Source organism: Phodopus roborovskii, unplaced genomic scaffold (assembly GCF_943737965.1).
Source record: "Phodopus roborovskii unplaced genomic scaffold, PHOROB, whole genome shotgun sequence".
Lineage (NCBI taxonomy): Eukaryota > Metazoa > Chordata > Mammalia > Rodentia > Cricetidae > Phodopus > Phodopus roborovskii.
The window spans coordinates 23,242,980-23,254,199 of record NW_026126541.1 but is presented as its reverse complement, the minus strand read 5'-3'; positions in this window follow the sequence as shown (position 1 = coordinate 23,254,199).

Here is an 11,220-nt window from a genome sequence, read left to right as displayed (position 1 = left end):
ACTTTAAAAAATATCTTCCCATGTTCTTCTGTCATGTCAATACTAAAATGTTTCAGTATTTTTTTTTTTTTTTTTTGGAGTCAAAGCATTTTTTTTTAATTTATTATTTTACATGTCGATCCCAGTTCCCTCTCCCTCCCTCCCTTTTACCCTCTCTGCCCTCTCACATGCACCCTAACCACCCTCCCCTCCCACCCCCCCCACCCCAATTCCATATGTATGGGAATGCCATCCAGTTGGGGTCATGTAGATCTTACAGGTCTTGTGAAGTAGGGACTAGGGCTTCTCTCCTGTCTCTAGGTTAAGGCAGTTATCCCTCCATGAGGGATGTGTTTGCAAAGTCCTTTTGTGCACCAGGGATTCATCTGGCTCTACTGTCTGAGGTCCCTTAGACTGCTCAGTCCTTCTGGCTGAGACCCGTCCATATCCCGGGGGGCCTGAGTCAGTCCCATGCTGGCTTCCCAGCTATCAGTCTGGGGGCCCGTTAGCTCCTCCTTGTTCAGGTAAACTGTCTCTATGTGTTTCTGCAGCCTAGTCTGGTCCTCTCCATCTGCATCTGAGTTCTAGTTCGACTCAATGTTTATGTATGGGTGTTTGCTTCTGTTTCCAACAGGCATTAGTTGAGGGCTCATGGATAAGTTAGTTGTTGATCTCACTCTCTGGGAAGGGCATTTATGGTAGCCTTTCCACGGATGCTCAAATTGTTAGTTGGCAGCAGTCTTGTAGTTCTCTAGAGAGGATGTGGAGAAAGGGGAACACTCCTCCACTGCTGGTGGGAGTGCAAACTCGTAGAGCCATTTTGGAGATCAGTATGACGGTTCCTCAGGAAAATGGGAATTAGTTTACCACAGGACCCAGCAATACCCCTCTTAGGAATATACCCAAATGATCCACATCCATGCAACAAAGACATTTGTTCAACTATGTTCATAGCAGCACTATTTGTAATAGCAAGAACCTGGAAGCAACCTAGATGCCCCTCAATTGAAGAATGGATAATGAAGATGTGGCACATCTACACAATGGAATACTACTCTGCAGGAAAAAATAATGGTATCTTGAAACTCGCAGGAAAGTGGATGGCACTTGAAGAAACCATCCTGAATGAGGTAACCCAGTCACAAAAAGAGGAACATAGTATGTACTCACTCATATATGGATTTTAGACCTAGAGCAAAGGATTACCAGCCTATAATTCACACCACCCAGAGGAACTAGGATACAAAGTGTATTCTAAGAGATTCATATAAAGTCCCTCACAGAACCGGGAAGGAACAAGTCCCCCAGAGCACATGGGAAGTGGGGGGGGGGGGCAACGAATGGAGAGAGAAGTAGGAGAAAACAAGGGGGAGGAAGGAAAACACGTGTGACTAGGAAGATTGAGCCCAGTTAGGAATAGAAGACAGAGGAGAGAGAGAGGGAGAGAGAGAAAGAGAGAGAGAAAGGACATAAAAGAGGGAGCCAATATTGGTTTGAAGAATGTTTCAGTATTTTATGATACAAATGTTAAAAATTCTAATTTCATCAAAATAGTCCCAATAAAATGCTATTCTAAAATTATTACATTGGTTGTGGCCATACTACCACCAAATGAAACTAATTGCAGGTAGTTATTTTATTTTAAAATATTTTATTTCCAAATGTACACTGAGACACCATGCTGCAGAAGAGAGACTCTTTCATCTAAGGGAGTAATGCATAGTGCTTACTCTCAGACTGTATAACCCACACAAAAACGTTTGATTTGTGTGCTTTGTTCTATACTTTCTGATAGTTTCACAGCACATTTATGTTTCTCAGTATCAAATATTATCTCCATTGTGGATAAAACCACACTTTGCTGATCTACTGTAATTCTATAATTATTTTCTGTGCCCAGAGTTTGATACTGTGCTGTGACTGACCTTCCTCTTAGCATCTACCTTACCCAGGAGGGCAGGTTCCTAGGAAAGAAAGATTTGAGATTGAAACCAGCTCACCATGCAGGATGGTCAAACCCCACACTTCAGGGAAAGTTAGGCCAGCCACGGCTTCACTCAGATCCCAGATGAAATTCATGCAGTCCTTTGACTTCCATCACAGTGGGCCTATAGATGAGAGTGACTCTTGTCCTCTCTGGGTGCATTACGTCTAGTGAAGAACAGTTCAGAATTGAAATGGCCACCCAGGCTTTTATTATGTGCAACCCTAATTTTCAATTGTTCAGAAATGCTTCAAGTAAAATCAAAAGTTATGGGGACAGCCCTTGCTGCACCCATTGTTTTCTCTTTTGAAGGACTCTATCATGAAGAGACCATGAATACCAGAGACTATGGCAAGAGTTTTTCTTTTCCTTGGGGCACTGGTCTTAGAGACAGAAACCAGAGGTTTTTTTGTAAATGTAATATATAGAAATAATCAGCACATTTTAAATATCAGCTTTGTTATTATTATTACTAAGTAATATTGAAAATAAAAACTATTAAATACTTGTTCAAAAAAATTTTATTTCCTTAATTAATAATAGCTCTTAAGTTATTGGCTGGAAAATGTTTAAAGGAGTCAAATAGACTAAATAGTCTAGTAATAAACTAAAATTATTCTTGATATTACTAAAAACTAATATTTTAATAAATGATAGGGCTCCAGGGAGGTAAGTGGTACAGTTGAACCTCAAAGAATTTTGTGTAAACCATACTTGTCATATTATTTTGCAAAAGTTACCTGAACCTTTGTTCTTTACTATAGAAAATGGAGACAATAGTATTTTCAGGCTGAGATTATAGCAGGCTATGTTAAGAAGTAGACACTCTCCAACCAGTAGTCATCTTTAATATATCTAATTAACCTACTATGCCATCACATAAAGCCGATGTGAGAAGCAGTCTGAGAATGTTCCTCTCTTGCCTCACTGTGAAAAGCAGATACTCATGCAAACTTGAATTATGTTTGAAGAGGCAGCCACATAATGTTATGTTCATCCCATGTAATTACTGGAGATCTACCACAAAGAGGGTGAAGACCACTAAACTAGAGAAGCAGTGTTCAGTCAACCATAGTCATAACAATTTATATCCTGTCATTAGACACAGTGCTGCAAAGAAAACTCACATAAGTAGTTTCAGTAAATGGCATGGCTTAAAGATTAGTACCATTCAGGCCTTACCTTGATATTTATTACACTGCTAATCAGGAAGACTTCCTCAAACTTTAGGAAGTGCCTCTAAAAATTTATCCTGAATATTCTCTAATGAGAACAACATGCAGGTGTAGGATAAGGACAGTTCAGATTACCTTGTGTCCTTGAACCAATGTAGAAACCAAGTTGCCAAAGCAGATCTCTAGAATCCAAGCACTTCACTCAATATGGAGTCCATTCAATATGGAGTAACTGATCAGCTGTGAGACTATAAAGAAATGTCCCATTTGTTGAGTGTCTATTGTAGAGTCAAGCACCATACTAAATGCTTATACTCTTCAAGATTCCCAGCAACATTTCATGAATGTTTTTCATGTATCATCAAAGGGACTAAGCTAGGGAGTTGTTACTCACCTTCAATAGGAATCCAGTTGTACAACTCAAAATTTATTGACCATTCTTTCAAAGTGGATACACACCAATGAATCGCTTTCAAAATGGAAAGTCCCCCATAGCATATGAGTTAATGAAACATTGTGGTGCAGTAACAACCATGTTGGCCATAGAGCATGGATAATGCAAGCATCACTACAATAATCTAATAATCTATGTGAGAATTGTCTGAGCTTTGACAGCATCTTTGCCTCAAGCCTTTTGTTGTGAAAATGATTTCAACTATACTACAAAAAGATGTTCCTGAAGAAATCAATGTGCCATGTAAAGAGTGCCCTTACAGACCAAAGGAAACAACCACAAAACTTCCCTTGGAACACACTTCATTAACAGAATAGAAATCTACAGAGCATCTAACAAAGAAAGGCTAGCAAAACTCTCTGAAGGCCCAAAATTCAAGGGTTAAAGTACTTTAAAAGGATCAATTATAATGGTCTTGACTGTTCTGGCTTCAGTGGGTCAGCAGGCAATGAAGGTTGACTCTGAAATCTGGTGATTAATGGCCCTAGGAATAAAGGAACAGATGTGAGCTTCTAGCATAACTTGGCATACAGTCTGAGTCAGAGAGATAAATGTGTACCTCTTCCACCCCCATTTCTAGTATGTAAAAGAGGGATTACTCATTACGGAACAATAAGTAAAGGATCTGATAACCACAGGAGAAGAAAGGACAAGGACAAGAAATAAGAAACTGTGATGAACAGACACAAGCATGAAACTGGGAGCTTATTTAAAGCTCATGCCTTCTGTTACTTCTTTGTAAACAATGGTTTTTAGTCTACTGACCCAATTTAGATCCTGTTACTTATATCTTTGTCCCTTGGAGCATTCTTTACCTCTAGTCTAGCACTTTGTTTATTTTATTTTGTGTGTGTGTGTGTGTGTGTGTGTGTGTGTGTGTGTGTGTGTGTGTAACAGCTTCTCTTTTTGGTTAAAATTCCCATAAGTACAGTGATTTTATACTAATAATTGCATGATCTTACACTTGAGGATGATGAGTAACAGAAGACCTGGCATCAGAGTTGTCCCCACCTGGAAGGAATACCCTCAACAGCAAAACGATGCCTTGACACAACATGAAGTCAGTGTGAAAGTGAGAATAATAGCTACTCAAGTTTGCATCTTGAATCAGTTCCCAGAACTATGTCCTCAGTGGCAAGTACATAAGTGAAAATGAGTCAACCCTGGCAACACCACACATCTGGTTTATATACACATTCTCTCTGGTCTAACTTTTAAAATACCTTTTGAGACCAGCTACTTCTTATTACCCAAGTACACTGTCATGTGTTTTTCCTGCTGCCCAATTTACTGTGTTAAACACCTAATGGGATTGCTAGCTTCTATAACTCCCAGTACCACAGTTGTATCATTCAGGTCCCAGAGAGAGTCTTGCAACAGTAAACTATACAAGAACTGAATTCAAATCCTTCTTATGGGTACCCATAATATTTAATATAGAATCCAAGGCATACTCTGATGCCTCTTATATGGTTGTACCAAATTCTTCCAGAAGGTACACCATTTCTTTCTTTCTCCCACCTTATTCACCTCAACAAACCAGAATGGCCTTCCTGCTAATCTTGAGCATGTCTCATATGTATTATGGAGGATTGTGTTATCACAATGGAGTGTTATAATCACACAATGAAACACTGCATGTCATAATTGAGCTGTGATGTAACAAGTCACCACTGTGATGTCATAATGGAGCCTTGTAAAGGCACAGTGAAGCATTGTGATCTTATAATGGAATATTGTAATATATCAATGGGACACTGACATGCCACACTGGAACATTTTTATCTCATAATGAAGCATTACGACATCACAGCAGAACACTGTAATGTACATTCATCATTATGGCAACAAAATACAATGTATGTCAGCATAACAGAGTAGTGTTGTGTCACAGATGAGCATTGTAATGTCACAAGAAATTACTGTGTTATCACAATGGTACACTGTCATGTCATAAACATTCTGGCTTCCTAATGGAGTATTGGATATCCCAGTAGAACACTGTGGTCTCATAATAGAGTGTTATGATATCACAATGGAATGCTGTGATGCCATATGCAGCCTGTGACAGCAGAAGACAGCACTGTGATGTTCCAATGAAATACTGTGATGGCACAATGAAGTACAGTGATGGCAATGTGGGGCATAGCAATGGCACAATGAAGCATTGTTTTATGGAAATGGAACTCTATGATGGCACAATAGAGTACTGTGATGTCACAGGCACAGGCAGCACCATGATGAGTGCACTGCCTGTTTCTGCCATGGAGAAATATATATATATATATACATATATATATATATATACACACACACACATATATCCATGATTCACTGACTATATTATTAAAGTTTAGGGTCAAAATTTACTCTTATGAGAGACCTCTTGTGTTTATCATCTAAGTAATCACTCTGTAGGTCTTTTGTCCTCACACCTTGCTTTATTTACCCAGAGGACTTATGGCATATCTCTATATGATGCCATAGATTTCTTCAATGGTTGTTGCCCTCGAGACTAGAAAAAGCTTAATGAGAACAGGAGTGCTGTCTTTTGGTCACTGCTCTATTCTCAGTGCCCAGTACAAGGCTTGGTCCTAAGTAATGCAGTAGTTTTTTTTTTTTTTTTTTTTTTTTTTTTTTGCTAAATGATTGATATAAGAACAACTTGTTAAAATGGCCACATCATTAAAGCTCTATGGACAGTCTGTGAGGGGCCTTGCCATAAAAAAATGTCAAGGAACAATAATCTCTGAAAATGGAACTGAGGCAAACATCCAGAAGTACCTTTTGCTCTATTGAATTGAGTAAATAGAGTATGCTATTCTGGCCAAGTTCAACATAGTCACCCCCTTGACAATTGTGCTTTAAAAGTTAAGAGGAGAGCTTAGGAATGGATCCAAAAACTCCTGAGAATAAGCCCCAAGAATCCACTGACCAGTAGTATCACTGATGCATGACCAATAAGCTTTCTAAGCTTCAGTTTCCACACCTGTGCATATGGGGCAGTGACAAGAGATAATTTTCAGAGCTATTGAAATTATTTTAATGAAGAAATATAATAAAAATATATCATGAAGAAATACAATAAAAATATCAAGTGTATTGTTAAAGGCTAAATAAATGTTCAATTGATAGGAATGTTGTCTCTGGAAGTATAAGTAATGAACCTTCATTGTATACCTACAATAAAAAAAAGAGAGTCTCCATACTGGTCAAGTTGGAAGGACAAAGAGGGAGAGCAAGGAAAGAGATATCTAGATGGAGGGAGCCATTGCAGGGTTAGTGAGAAACCTGGGACTAGAGAAATTCCCAGGAATCTACAAGGATGACCACAGCTAAGAATCTAAGCATCCGTGGAGAGGGTGCCTGAACTGACCTTCTCCTATAATCAAATTGATGACTACCTTAATTGTAATCGTAGAACCTTTATCTAGTAACTCATGGAAGCACATGCAGAGATCCACAGCTAAGCACTGGGCCAAACTCCTGGAATTCAATTACAAAGAGCAAGGAGCGATAATATGAACAAAGGAGTCAAGACTATGATGAGGAAACCCTCATCTACAGCTGACCTGAGTTATTGGGAGTTCGCTGACTCTGGACTGACAGTGGGGGAACCTGCACAGCACTGAACAAAGTCCTCTGAATGTGGGTGACAATTGTGGTACTTGGGCAGTTTATGGGACCAGGATTTATCCCTAGTGCATGAACTGGCATTTTGGAGCCCATTCCCTATGGTGGGATACCTTGCTCAACCTAGATATTGGGGTGAGGGCCTTGGTCCTGCTTCAGTGTGATGTGACAGGCTTTGTTAACTGTCCATGGGAGGCCTCAGCCTCTATGAGACGTAAATGGGTATTAGAATTGTGGGGGGTGGGGGGGTAGCAGGGAAAGGAGGAGGAGGGAATGGATGGGGAACTGGGATTGATGTGAAAATTTTAAAAAGGAGTGTTTTAAAAAATAGAAAAAGAGTCGCAATGCCAGATAATGAACAGAAACATTCAGTAAAACATCAGTTATCATGTACATTGACTCACTCACTCATCTCTACATTGTGGTGAGGAAAACCGAATTTCTGTTGCTTACTGTTCTAGAGGGCTTAATAATAGGCTATTCACTGTTCTTAGACAGGAACTCTAGTCTAGCACCAGGTAGGAGTGTCTCTTAGGTGACTAGACAAGGAAGTCAGGTGTACAGTGCCCACTGTCCACTGTTGGTTCGAAAGGTATATCCAGAAATGCTTTTAGCAATTCTGTGTCAGAGTCAATAAGAACCTGAAAAACAAGCATAGGAAATCTCATTCTCAGAGTCTTGCATATCTTATAAGCTGGTGGGTGGGGTACAGGTATGCTATATGAATTAGCTGATTAAAACCATAAGCTCTGGTGCTTTACATGAAGAAACACCAGAAGGTAATTGAAGCACCAAGGTGGGAATCTTTTTCTCTTTCCTTCCTTCCTCCCTCCCTCCCTTCCTTCCCTCCTTTCTTTCTTTGTGTGTGTGTTGAATTATTATTTCTTATTTTTTAATTTATTTTACATACCAACCACAGTTTCCCCTCCCTCTTCTCTTCCCACTCCCTCCCCCCCACCTACCTACTACTGCCCCCCCCATCCACTCCTCCTCTGCCTCCATTCAGAAGGGGTAAGGCCTCCTGTGGGCATCAACAAAGCATGCTGTATCACGTTAAGGCAGAACAAAACCCCCCACCCGCACCAAAACTGAACAAGGCATCCCACCATAAGGAATATGTTCCAAAGAGCCAGCTCATGCATGCATCAGGGACAGGTCTTGGTTCCACTGCTAGAGGCCCCACAAAAGACTAAGCTACACAACTGTCACCCAGACACAGAAGGCTAAATCTGTCCCATGTGGGCTCCCTAGCTCTAAATCAGGAGTCCATGAGCTCCCATAAGTTCAGGTCAGCTGTCTCTGTGGATTTCCCCATCATGATCTTGACTCCCTCCTTGCTCATATAATCCCCCTACCCTCTCTTCAACTGGACACCCAGAGCTCAACCCAGTGATTTGCTGTGGATCTCTGCATCTACGGAGAAAATAAGGTATTACATGACAAAACCAGTTTTAAACAATACCTATTCACAAATCCAGCACTACAGAAAGTACTAGAAGGAAAACTCCAACACCAAGTTACATCCACAGAAATGCAGGCAATAGATAATCTCAAAACAGCAAAACCCAAACACACACATTGCCATTACTACCACCCAAACCAAAAGTAATACGAATTAACAATCACTGGTCAGTAACATCTCTTAATATCAGTGGACTCAATTCACCAGTGAAAAGACACAGGCTAACAGAATGGATATGAAAACAGGATTCGCCCTTCTGTTGCATACAAGAAACATACCTCAACTTCAGAGACAGACACTACCTCAAAGTAAAGGGTTGAGAAAAAAAATTTCTAATCAAATGGTCCTAAGAAGCAAGTCAGTGTAGCTATCCTAATTTCCAACAAAATAGACTTCAAACTAAAATTAATCAAAAGAGATGGAAAATAATATTTCATATTCATCAAAGGAAAAAATCCATTAAGATGAAATCTCAATTCTGAACATCTGTGCCCCAAATACAAGGGCACCCACATTTGTAAAAGAAGCATTACTAAAGCTTAAATCACACATCAAATCCCACACATTAATAGTGGGAGACTTTAACACACCACTCATCAATGGACAGTTTAGACAGACAGAAAATTAACAAATAAATAAGGGAACTAACAGATGTTATGACTCAAATGAACTTAATAGACATCTACAGAACATTTCATCCAAACACAAAAGGATATACCTTGTTCTCAGAACCTCATGGAACATTGTCTAAAATTGATCAAATACTTGGTCTATCTATTGAGATAGATGGAATAACACCTTATATCATATTGGACCACCATGGATTAAAGTTAGACTTCAGCAACACAAACTGCAGAAAGCCTAAAAGCTTATGGAAACTGAATAACTCTCAACTGAACCACAACTGGATTGAGAAGGAAATGAGAAATTAAAGACATTCTAGAATTCAAAGAAAATGAATCCAAAACATACCCAAACTTATCGGACACAATGAAAACAATGCTAAGAGGAAAGTTCATAGCACTAAGTACCTACATAAACAATTCAGAGAAATCTCACAGGAGCAACTTAATAGCATACTTGAAAGCTCTAGAACAAAAAGCAAAACAAACAAACAAACAAAAAAAAAAAAAAGCAAACTCACCCAGGAGGAGTAGACAGAAAGAAATTACCAAACTCAGGGCTGAAATCAGTAAAATTGAAGAAAAAAGAACAATAGAAACAATCAATGAAACACAATTAGTTCTTTGAGAAAATTAATAAGACAGACAAACCCTTATCCAAACTAATCAAAAGTCAGAGAGAATATTCAAATTAACAAGACCAGCATAGGTTTCTTTTTCTATTATTTTATTTTAAAACAATCTTATTTCATTTTACACACCAATCCCAGTTCCTACTCCCTGCGCTCCACCTACTCTGCCCACTTTTCCTCCACCCTATTCCCCATCTATACCTCAAAAAGGGTAAGGCTGCCCACAGGGAGTCAACAAAGTGGTACATCACTTTGAGGCAGAACCAAGGCCCTCCACCCAGAATCTAGGCTGAGCAAGGCATCCCTCCAAAGAGAATGGGCTCCAAAAAGCAGTTCGTGCACTAGGGATAAATCCTGGTCCGACTGCCTGTGGCCCCACAGACTTCCCAAGCCACACAGCTGTCACCCACATTCAGAGGGCCTAGTTTGGTCCTATGCAGGTTTCACCGTTGTCAGTCTGGAGTCAGTGAGCTCCTATTAGCCAGGTCAACTGTGTCTGTGGGTGTCCCCAAAGTGGTCTTGACTCCTATGTTCATATTATAGCTTCTTCCTCTCTTCAATTGGGCTCTGGGAGCTCAGCCCAGTGCTTAGCTGTGAATGTCTGCATCTGGAGTACTACTCAGAAGTAAAAACAATGACATCCTAAAATGTGCAGGCAAATGGATGGAACAACAACAACAAAAACAAACAAACAACAAAAACCTGAATGAGGTAATCCAGACCCAGATAGACAAACACAGTGTGTATGATATGTACTCACTCATAAATGGATATTAGATGTAAAGCAAAGGATACTCAGCCTATAGTTCCTGGAACCAGAGAAACTAGGTAACAAGAAGAATCCTAAGAGAGACATACATAGATCCTCCTGCAAAGGGGAGATCTACAAGATCTCCTGAGAAAATTGGGAGTATGGGTGGGAGAGAACAGAGGGTGAATGGGGAAGGGAGAGGAGAAGAGAAGGGAGGAGAACATGAGGAAACTGGGTGGTCAAGAAGGGGGAAGGACAAAGAGGGAGAGCAAGAAAAGAGATATTTTGACTGAGGGAACCATTATGGGGTTAGTGAGAAACCTGAGACTAGGGAAATTCCCAGGAATCCACAAGAATGATCTCAGTTAAGTCCCTAAGCATTAGTAGAGAGGTAACCTCAACTGCCCTTCCTCTGTAATCAGATTGATGACTACCTGAATTATCATCATAGTACCTTCATCCACCAAGGTGGGTTTCTAAACCCACTTTACTCTGAGCATCTTTCTGGACACTGTGCCTGGTCTAGG